Below are 10,484 nucleotides of genomic sequence, written 5' to 3'. Positions count from 1 at the left end.
TGGCTGAATAAAATCTAATCTTTAGCATTCAAAGCTGTTCACAAGTTTACCTATCTTTTCAACCTTTTCTTCCACACTTCATTCTCCTATTTCTATTCCTGGTTATTCTGGTTCTGCTCTGAGCAGCACTGCCTAACACCCCTCAAGTTACCCCATACCCCTGTCTCCTTTAAGGATCATTCATTCTAAGAAGCCCAAATCTACCAGTGATCTCTTTCTCCCTTATGTGCCCAGGGCATATAATTCAAATCTTTAAATAGCCTGAACTAAATGAGATGGCCTTTCTCCCCTGTCATGGGGATTTAAACCCAGGGCCTCATGCATGGTAGGCAAGTGTTCTACCTCTGAGCTAGAGATGGCCATTTTTGTGGGTCAGATATTGGCAATTATGTGGTTTGTAGAGTCAAATGTCTGAGCTTCACCAAAGAGTGGCAAGGCAGAGGCTGGGTACATTTCATGTCTATATCCTCTCCACTACCTCTGGCATGGGGCTTGGTTCATTACAGTTCAACAAGTGACTGTTAAATTGAACAGAAAACTATTGAAAGGGAACAACTGAGAAATGTTTTCATAGCTGCAATCTTTGTTTCTCATGTAGTCATGACTCTGGACATTCAGTGTCTTACAGCAATAGGATATTTCAAATTACACACCCTGTAGGCTGTGAGGATTATTTCACACAAACTTTTTTTTTTCTTTTTTTCTTTTTTGGTGTTGGGGATTGAATCCCCAGACACTTTGCAACTGAGCTACCTCCCCAGCTCTTTTTATTTTCTTTTTTTTTCATTTTGAGATAGGATCTCACTAAGTTGCTTAGGGCCTCACCAAGGTGTTGAGACTGATATTGAACTTATGATCCTCCTGCCTCAACTTCTTGAGTTGCTGGGATTACAGATGTGTGCCACCGTGCCCGGCTCATTCAAATTTTGAGGCATACAATTTTGAATGATATGTATAATTTAATACTTTTAAGTATACTTCCTGGATGGAATCAAGTTCATTTTCAATACAAACACATTGAAAAAGCTAGCTTAGAACCACAGTCTCCTTGAGGGCAGTGACCTTACCTGTTTTGCTCACCAGCATCTCATTAAACCAAACAGGGCCTAGCATAAAGTAAGCATTAGATCATTCATAGAATGTCCATGCTCACTATTTAGGACTTGTGTTTGTTTCTCTCTCTCTCTCTATTTTATTTATTTATTTATTTATTTATTTATTTTTTTGTGGTGCCGGAGATTGAAACCAAGGGTGCTCTACCTTCTAACCCTTTTTTAATTTTTTGTTTTGTTTTGTTTTTTTTGGTACCAGGGATTGAACGCAGAGGCACTTAACCACTGAACCACATCCCCATCCCTTTTTTGTTTTTTATTCTGAGACAGGGTCTCACTAAATTGCTTAGGGCCTTGCTAAGTTGCTGAGGCTGATTTTGAACTTGCGATCTTCCTGCCTCAGCCTCCCAAGGTGCTGGGATTACAAGTGTGCACCCATCTTGCTTTTCTTTATTTGAAAAGGCTTGTGACTAAATGAGAAATCCAAATTTAGGTTTTTCCACATACGCAAATAAATTCCTCTGGGAAATCTTTCAGAAAGACAAAACCTTTACTGATTCCATTGCAAAGGGAAATCCCCTGGAAGTGGATTTCATGCATATGTGCCATTGGCTACCAAGCAGCACCTCAGCCACTTAGCCAGGTGGACTTCCCCCTGGGTCAGGGAGCTTTCACTATAGTCTGGGCACCAGTACATCTGCAGCTTTAACATGAGCTTGTGTGCAGATCTGCTGTGTCTGTGTGGAAAGTTTGATCTTTCTCTCTAGGGGGCCACCAAGTTAGTCTTTTTTGAAATGACTTTCTGGGTTTTTGAAAATTTTTAGAGATGACTTGACATCTCGTGAGTCTTGGAAAATTTCCTGGGGCCCTCTGGTAAAGCCTGTATTCTCAGGGAAGGAAGAAGATGGAAGGTAGGGGTTACCCACAGGCAAAGGTAAGAAATAGCAGTGTAGATTCCCAGTGACTGCCAACAGACTGATCACATGGTGCTTAAAAGCAAGATAAGAATTTAGCCCTTAGATTAAGATGCTCTGCTAGCAGTTTGAGTGAACCAAGAAATAGAAAAATGAGGTCTGTGTTTCCATGTTAGCAGGAATTAAAAAACAATGCCCTGTAAGGTGGCTAGACACTGATAATAGAATATCTTAGGAGAATTGGGTTTTCCTGATGTTAAGGAGCCCCATAAGGCAGCGGTGGCCAGGATAGAGCTAGGGACATAGAAGCTCTGGGTGAACAGTGAGAGGGAAGTAGGATTCTGCTCAGCTCCCTGGCCAGACTCACCAGTCCAGAGGCTTCTGAGAGGACTCCTTGAGGGCAAGAACCTGACCCTATTTGTATCTTTCCATTCTTTTAATTTTTCTCAGATCAATCTCAGGCCTGCAAATTCTTGCACTTCAGTAGCTATGATTGGCTACCTAGGAGTACAATAATTCTGAATGAGTCTTGGAGAAAGAAAAAGTAATTTCTCTGCATTCTAGTTCTGTCATTCATGGGTTAAGGAGAAGGTCAAATGGGGCACCAAATGTGGGCTAGGGTGTGATTTCTGTGACTTACATGAAGTAACTTCATTATGCTTCTAATCACATGCCCTTCAGACTCCTTACTTGGCCAGACTCCAGTGCAATACTGCTCCTCAGCCACCTTGTCTACAATATCTAGTGTGGTTTTCTCACTTCCCAGTCCCAATGGAGGGTACAGTACAGTGTCTATCAACATAGCAGTCACAGTGTTATTCTATGCCTGGAATCTCAACCATTACCCAAAATGACAAATGCTGTCCTTTGGTTTATAAGGGAATAAACCACATCAACTCAACCCAAAGGACATTTAAATACAATTATCCATAAACCCCTTCTATAGAACCCAAACCTTTAGCTTTTCAATTCACTCTTGATTTTTAGCTATATGAACTTAAGTATTATCATCATAACTTTTGATATTTCTCTTGTTTTGCCCAACTCTGCCTTAAATGAAGACCTAATGCTCAGCTGATTTTTTGTTTCTGAAAGCAAAGCACTGTGTGAAATACAGAATTCTCACAGGTCTCCCTAGAAACTGGAAGAGGCAATGGAAGACACCAGCTGGTTTGAGCTTAGCCGTTGGTGGTTTTCAACACATAACTTCCTCTTAGGCATGATAACACCGGAAGCTCTTAATAGCTGAAAGAACAGCAAATGTTCCAGTGAAAAATAAAATGGGGAAGAGAGAGATAAGGTCCTGAGCTTTGAACACCATCAGGTTCTGCTAAGTATCAGAATCTGAGCCTTGCCACAAACTACCTGGTACCCACAACCTCAGTTTCTTCTCTCAAACAGGAAAGCATTCTGTACTTAACTTTAAAAACAAGTAAAAGATATTAACCACTACAGTGAAAATAAGCCATCTACCAGCAGACTTGAACTCAGCTTCTCTTTGTGAAAAGAAGGGGCATTGTTGAATAAGGACTGGATTGTTGGCTAGTTTGCTTTGTTCTATCCCTAGTAAAGAATGAAGCCAAATACTGCACAGATCTGCACTGCACATGCAATTATTCGGAAGTGAAACTCTCTTCTTCTTAATTTGGAAAGCAGCCAGTTCTTACCTACCCTGTCCTATACACATGCAGCCTCACCCATGATGTGGATAGGGGAATGAAACTGCAAATATCAGTTCACTGATATTTTCACACCCATGGTGTTTCCCTACATCTTGGGATCTTTATGAATTTTCTTTGGATTTTATTCACTCTATTTCTTCCTCACCCCACCTTCCTGATCAGGTGAAAGAAAGGGAGGTGCAGAAGTTGGCCAGGCACCAACACAGTGAGTCAAGAACAAAGAGGAATTAAGACTCAACAGTCTTCCTTTCAGCCTAGAGATACTTCCTCTTCCCTAAGGTTTCCTAATTGGCTTCCTCTAATTCCTATTTTCTTACCACAAAATTAAGTCATCTCTGATGCCCGGAGAACCAACTTGGGGTAATTGGAGAGAGGGAGAAAGCATGCAAATAAATGATGTTTCTGATCATTTTAACCAATATTTTCAGTTAATTCAGGAACTAGTTCTGGAGAATTCAGTTATTGATGGGGAAGCAAGAGAGTGCTCCAGTTTTATCTTCTCCTGTGTTGAAATGACTTGAACCTCAGCTGAGTTCCCAAACTTCACTCAAAGTACATTTCATCCAGAGTGGTGAAACAAATTCAAGTTTCAAAAATCGACCAGAGACAGCAGATCTAGACATTAAAATACTTCCAAGATTAAAACTCTGGAATGATGTCTTGCAACTGCACAACAAATTTTATTCCAGTTACTGTGGTGCCATGTACATAATAAATGCCCACTGAATAAATCTCTAACTCACTTAGAGAAGGAGGGCTATTAAATGATATTATTACAGAAAATAGTATTGAGAAGTTATTTTCTTGAGGATCAGAGACACCACAGACTAAGTTCCTGGGCAAACCAGCTCAAACAAAATACCAAGGAGCAAGGGGGGAATTCACTCAAAGGAGAAGTAGGCATTAGAGGTAAAAATCAGGAAGATATTTTCAAACAACTTCTCTAAAATACTTCAACATTTTCTGTGCCCCTTCTATGGACAAGAAGCTGCACTAGTTGCGTTCTAGGAGACATATGAACAAGCTGGGTCCCCACCAGAGTTCAGGGAGGAAGATGAAAGATGAATGAAAATAAAGCCATAAGGAAGATTGCGACAGAGTACTACCAATGATGAAATGACCTTTATGCAGATGAGCTAGAGGGCATTTAAGACTGCCTGCTGAAGTATATCCAAGCTAAGGACGGGCATGGTAGATGTTAGAAGCAGTATGGATGGTACTATGATGATGCAACATGGAGTGGGAGTGGCATGAACAGAGAAACAAAGAAAATGAGGGTCTGTGTTTAGGACAAGTTGGGCCATTGCCTAGGGGAGGACACACATACAACCACACACACACAAAGTATATATATATACACACACACACACATATATATATATATATATATATATATATATATGAGGGGAAGAGGCTAAGGAGTTTATGCTGTAGTTGGAATACAATGGGGAGAGCTTGAATATTTTTTAGTAACAATGACATGACTAGAGTTATTCTTTGGATAGATAAACCTAATAGTAGTATTTATGATGAATTGTAGCTATAATTATCAATAAGGAGGCTGCTGATTATCCAAGTGGAAGATTTTGAAGGCATAAACTGGGATGGTAGTAATGGGAACAGAATACAGAGAATATTTGCAAGATATTTTAAGAGCTCTCCACTCCATTATTAAAAATAATACACTATTTGCAGCAGGGCTATTTGTAATAGGCAAAAACTGGAAGCTGTCCAAATGCCCATCAGTAGTTAAATGGACAAATTGTGGTATATTTACATTATGGAATATTATATAGTAAAAAAAATTAATGAAATGGGGGAACCTTACTGTGATCTTGTTCCAGCTAAGGTGGGTGATGAGCAGTAGAGGGAGAAGATGAGGAGATGTGAGGGGTAGGTGGTTTAATGCTTTCTAGGCCTACCAGATGTTTAAGGCTAGTGTCACAAGCCTGGCAAGTAATTAAAGCTAATGTTTCCTCTCTTGGCTACTTTTCTTGACAACTTTTCAGTGGTTTTCTGGTGGGTCCATATGTCTTTATATCTAGGTAGTTATTTCCTCACTCCCCAGGCATCCATGAAGTTGTTTCTAGTCCAAGATGGTTCTAAGGCAACTCTCTTTCCACTCTTGGTACCAATATGGCTCTCAGGAAATACGCAATGCATGCCAATTTCAAGGCAGCAGCCCTCCCTGGCTCCCATCCCAATGCTCTTTTGTCAGTCTGTCATCCTTTATATTTCTAGTCACACAGTCAGGCCCTAGCTACAGTTCAGCCTTCTCAGGCACCACCTCTCTTGAGTCCCCCATACTACAAAAGCTCTAAATTCTTGTATGAAGACATCTTTCCTGGGGCCTTTGGTTTAGAGGGCACCAAAAGAACTCAGAGCATAGCAGCAGCTTTCTCCAGGAAAATATCTTTATCATTCTCCTTCCTCTGACTCCTTTATATCTTTAATCTGACTGAGAGAGCAGAGTTGTGAGACAGATTCTTCTTCCTTTTGCAAAATCTGTATATGGGGGTCTGCTCACACTCACTGGGAATCCAGTTATCTACTGCATTTATGCCTCAGTTTCTACAGAAAAGTCTTATTGTAATTATTACACACCTTATAAAAATTTCAGACTGTACAGATGAAGTGAAATTCATCCACAATCTCAACCAGAGATACCTGTTAACATTTTGGAATTAATAAAATGTCATTCCTTTCAGATATTTTCCTCTAAGTATCTTCTTTCCTATTTAAAATATGGTATCATACTAGTCTGTATGATACCATTTGTAGTTGCTTTTATGTTTATTTAATGCTAACACATGAAGTATCATTTTAATCACTACAACATTTAGAAATTCTTATTTCCTCCTTCAATTTGAACAGTTAATTATTTCCAATTTTATTATTATCAGTAACACCATTATGAATGAGTGAGTTGTTCCAAAGTGGATGAACCTGAATGTCCACAGGCTACCCAGGAGTAGATGCTAAGTTGCAAATGTGGAATTGGAAAGAGACTAGAAATTTCACTGTGAAATTATCCCTGGGAAAGCAGTTTTATTTGTCCAGAAGTCTGAAGGTATTTGTAAATAGATGGGAAGGAGCCAGTGGGAAGGGATAACTGAAAGAACAAAATCCCAACTCAGCAATTAGGGGCAGTACGGAAGCAAATAGAAAAGGAAATCTAAGAAAGAAAAGGGAGTAACGACTCAGGATAGGAAAGGATAAACATTGCTGAATAAGCTTTTAACAAATGGCTTTCAGCTTCTAGTTGTTTGCTGAGAGTGAAAAATATGAGTTAGAATCATGAGTGTTGTTTTATTATTATTACTTTACATGTTTTTTAAAATGTTGAAAGACCTTTTTATTTTATTCATTTATTTACACAGTGCTAAGAATCAAACCCAGTACCTCACACATGCTAAGTAAGTGTTCTACTACTGAACCACAACCCCAGCCCGTTTTATTATTTTTTAAAAAATAATCTTGGAGCTCACTGAGGCCCTTACTGCAGCATTGACATCACCAGGGACACAGACCTGAATCAAAACTGGCATGTTTTTCTTCTGGTGTTAAGCACACAATTCTACCACCAAGGTATATCCTCACCCACAACTGGCATTTTAAGTGAGATGCCCAGATGTTTCTGTGCCCATTAAAGTTTAATAAGTACTGCTATAATCCACATTCCCCACTTAACAGAAAAAAATAGGAGCCTCAAATTAGTTATTTTTTAAGTTAAGATTGCAAAGGTTCGTTCCTTTAGGAAATTAATAGGAATTCAATGCAAGATGAAAAAAGAACCTTCAAATGAAAGTTAAGTTCCAACAGCATAATTTCATGACTTTTTTTTAGCAATACTGTAGTATACAGAACTGAAGGAAGTAGAATGTGGCTACTCCAAAATAGGTTTGGAATTGAAAAGATGGACACAGGAGGTGAAAAGAATAAAAGAATTTGCTCTGATATGGAAGCATTCATATATGAATGCTTTGAGGGGTAGAGTGAAGAAGGTGGGGGAAGAAGGCCAGATGGGGATGGGCAATAGAAGCCTGGTAATCTTAGAAGGGACAGGCCCAAGAACTGGTCAAGGGACTAGTGGGTGGGTTGAAGAAGTGGGGCAGGTAGGTAAGGGGGTTGTGACCCAAATGAGGAACTTCAAAGTTTGAAATCCTGAAACTAGGGCAGTTAAAGCAATTAAAAAGGTTCAGGATAGCCATTTCACAGGGGGCCAAAAATCAGAGTATAAGAGGTTAAGAAACAATGAGACCAGAACATGGACAAGTTGAAATCTGTAGCAATGGCAATGGAAGGAAAATGTATCCTATTGACATCTGTGCAGCACAAACTGTTCAATACTGATTTCCTCACATAAACTTCCCTTTTGGTGTGTCAAGGAACAAAAAGAACCACAAGACTTACTTAAAAAAATAAAAAGTTCTTTATCGGTATAAAGCAGCAGTTCTCTTCAAAAACATGGTCTGGCAGGAGTCTATTTCTTTAGGAGCTTGAGATCAGAAGGCCTGACTTGGAAAATACCCATTTCATTAAGGATTTGACCTCTCCTGCCAGAATGGACTAAGTGCCAAAGGACATGACCTTTAATCTGAGCCAACAGCTATTATCAGTGAGACAGCTTCCTAAACACAAATTTCCTTCTGAACATAAGCAAACCTTGAGTAGAAGAGTTTGAGTATACAGATATGTTAATATTATTTTGTGGCATACAGCGATGCCCTAATTTAAGCTGATTGACTCTTTTTGTGAATTTAACATTTTATTATTACATAATAGAGTACAGGAGGAAGAAGTGGTAGAAGACTATAAGAACGAGGAAAAGTATTCATTTTCTATCAGGTTAAAATAAAAGTTACAAAGGAATGTATACAGAATGATCCTTTGTAAAAAAATGGGTATATATGTACAGAAAAATAGGCATATATAGGTATACAAACAATAGTAATAGATGTCAGTAATGGAACAGGATAGAAAAAAATGCAACTTTGGATTCTAGGGCAAGGTCATTGAAAAGAAGAAAATTCATGAACAATTTACTTCCACAGAATTAGTAATATAGTACATCTTCGTCAACAAATCTCCATGGGGGACTTACCTTTTCGAAGACTTGCCATAGCTACCTCCAAAGGAACCTGTTTCATACAGATGGTAACTCTATCCCATTCTCCCAGCCCAGCACTCCACTGTGCTCTATAATAGCCAAATGGACAGAATTTTTAGGGAATTCCATTGGCACCTATCAGGACACTGATGTTCTGTTCTGATGTTGTCATAAATAGCACAAGAGATCTCCTTTAATAATGGAATTTAGGCTGGGCATGGTGGTGCATGCCTGTAATCCCAGCAATTTGAGAGGCTGAGGCAGGAGGACTGCAAGTTCAAAGCCAGTCTCAGCAATTTAGTGAGACCCTGTCTCAAAATAAAAAATAAAAAGGGCTGGGAATATGGCTCAGTGGTTAAGCACCCTGAACTCCTGGGTCAATCCCTGGTACAAAAAAAAAAAGACTTTAAATACTTATATGTGAACTGAACTTGAAACCTAATAATGCTATTTCTTGTCAGAGCTACCCCCAAAGCCTTCACATTAACTACTATTTATAAGAAATTATCATGATTATCTGAATAATGCAATCTATTTGACAAAAGTATACTTCTGAGGATACTCTGGTAGCAAAACAAACTATTTTCAGCTGCCTCAGTGACTAGATAATTGTTTTCCTGTTTATTTCAGTTGCTCACTACAACATAACGTGTATGTTGTAGTTTCTGGAAGCATTTGTCAGATCAAATATTGTCAATGAACAAACTAGAGAAAGCTTCAGGAAATCTTGAAACAGCATAAAATGGAGATGGTTTTAAAATGGAGAAAAATTAAAGATTATTTTTCAAGACTTATTAAATTTACTTCTGTGTTGCCTCTTGTGTTTTCTTTCATCCTACTATTTCCTGACTTCCTCTAAGCAGATCTCTCAATGGAACCCTGTTTATATAGTATAGACTTAATTAAGTAGACTGCTTGTCAAGAGTTAAGGGATGAGAGAAGCAGGTTTTCTGTTTTTTCTTCCCCCTTCCCAGTGCCTTTTATTAACTTTCTGTCTTACTCTTGCCCCCTCCTCTCTCCCCTGCAGGGCTACAAGCTCTATTGATGCCTCATTCCTACTAGTCTTTATTCTCTCATGTAATCACCACCTAGGGTTGGTCAGAGTTAGCAAACAGAAATACAGGATGTTAGATAAATGTGCATTTCACATTGACAATATTGTTAGCAGAAATATGTCCCTGGAATACTTGGGACATATTTTTTCTAAAATAAAATTTTTATCTGAAATTCAACTTTTATTGGGAGTCCTGTATTTTATCTGGCAACCCTGCTTCCTCCTTGTGGGCTACAAGGAAAACTTTAGAACATGGAAGAAAGAAATTGAAGACTTCAGAAGATGGAAAGACCTCCCAAGTTCATGGATAGGCAGAATTAATATTGTTAAAATGGCTATACTATGAAAAGCAATTACAGATTAAATGCAATCCTCATCAAAATACTATTGATGTTCTTTGCAGAACTAGAAAAAAGTCTTAAAATTCACTTGGAAGAATAAAAGACCCAGAATAGGCAAAGCAATTGTAAGTTAAAAAAGCAATGCTAGAGGTATCACAATACCTGACTTCAAATTATACTGCAGAGCTATAGTAACAAAAACTGCATGGAACTAGCATAAAAAAAGACACATAGACCAATGGTACAAAAAAGAAGACACAGAGACAAACTCACACATTTACAGGCATCTGATCCTTGACAAAGGTGCTAAAAACATACGTTGGAGAAAAGA

This window comes from Sciurus carolinensis, chromosome 2 (assembly GCF_902686445.1).
Source record: "Sciurus carolinensis chromosome 2, mSciCar1.2, whole genome shotgun sequence".
Classification (NCBI taxonomy): domain Eukaryota; kingdom Metazoa; phylum Chordata; class Mammalia; order Rodentia; family Sciuridae; genus Sciurus; species Sciurus carolinensis.
This window is presented reverse-complemented; position numbering follows the sequence as displayed.